Source organism: Microtus ochrogaster, chromosome 19 (genome assembly GCF_000317375.1).
Source record: "Microtus ochrogaster isolate Prairie Vole_2 chromosome 19, MicOch1.0, whole genome shotgun sequence".
Classification (NCBI taxonomy): Eukaryota; Metazoa; Chordata; class Mammalia; order Rodentia; family Cricetidae; genus Microtus; species Microtus ochrogaster.
The window spans coordinates 51,422,377-51,423,561 of NC_022021.1; the positions used below are offsets into that span (position 1 = coordinate 51,422,377).

At 51.0% G+C, this 1,185-nt stretch overlaps 1 long non-coding RNA gene across 1 annotated transcript in view; it reads left to right on the plus strand.

Annotated features, from left to right (window-relative positions):
• LOC101979113 overlaps window positions 1-789 on the plus strand; it is a 1,513-nt gene extending 724 nt beyond the window's left edge. Inside the window, exons 2-3 of the long non-coding RNA XR_258513.2 lie at window positions 379-454; window positions 565-789. This is a non-coding gene — a long non-coding RNA (uncharacterized LOC101979113). The remainder of the gene's footprint in view (window positions 1-378; window positions 455-564) is intronic.
• The last annotated feature ends 396 nt before the right edge of the window (window positions 790-1,185 follow it).

Here is a 1,185-nt window from a genome sequence, read left to right on the forward strand (position 1 = left end):
TGAGCATCCCTGGACTCCCCATTCTGTGTGTGGTGCTGCTCCCTTCCTCACATGAGCATCCCTGGACTCCCCATTCTGTGTATGGTGCTGCTCCATTTCTCCCACTGTAGCTGCAGGTACTAGAGGCCACCGCTGCCAGCATGCTTCCTCTTTGTCCCTTTCCCCATGAATGGAGCCCCAAGTCCAGCACAGAGACTGTTCCTCTCTCCAGTGGAAGAAGTTTACCCAACCAGCCATGACTATGTATCCCTAAGCCTCTAGGCTCCTCCCATGACCCCTAGCAGGACCCAGGTTCACAAGTATTCACTCTATTACCCACTATTACTCAGGTCACACCTTGCACACCAATTTTCTACTCTTGCTTCCGTGTTCCCATAGGAGTCACATTGTGGTCGGGATGACGGAGCTGCCCATTCCTGCGTGAGTGCACAGAATGGCACCGATCTGGACCAAGGTCAGTGGGGGTTTTTTGTTTGGTTGGTTTTTGTTCTCTTTCTCCCCAGGGGTTGACCTCTCTCAGCACACAGTGGGAATGTCATGGATAATCTATTGGAAAAACACCAGGTCCTATCTGAACTCAGTGAAAAGTGGACTCTGGGAGTCGGGAGGCACGGATGTATGTTCTGCAAGTATTCTGAACCCGGGACAGGCTGGTCCACCTACCCTGTAAGGAACCCATCGCAGCCCTGACAACAGACAGAAGAGAAACCACTTCCAAGCTGAGTTACCATTGTTTATCCCACGCTATGAAAATCCCCGTTGTGGAATGAGAAGCAAGCAGATGGGTGGAGAGAAAGTGCATTCTTCAGCATGGTTTCTGGTGGGTGTTGCCGGTGCCTGAAGTGATGACGTTCCCTTTGTCTGCTGACCTAAGCAGGTTGCTGCGCTCGTCTCTGCTGCACGTTGTAAACTCCTGAATTGATGACATTCTGCTTCTATCCCAAGTTAGCTCTATCTGCTGCTTGCTATTTGTCCTTTGCTTTTGCTTGCTACACACTCAATAAACACCCGCGTCAAAGCCAAAAGCGTGGCTATTGCCAGTTATTCTCTGGACTGTACGGGTAAGGGAGCCACTGCCCTTCACCTCCATCCACTGCTGGCTGGGAGATGGGGAACAGCTAGAAAGGAAATTGAAAGTGACTTTCAGTCATTGACTGCAGGGCTTCTTCTGCCCTGCTCATCTAG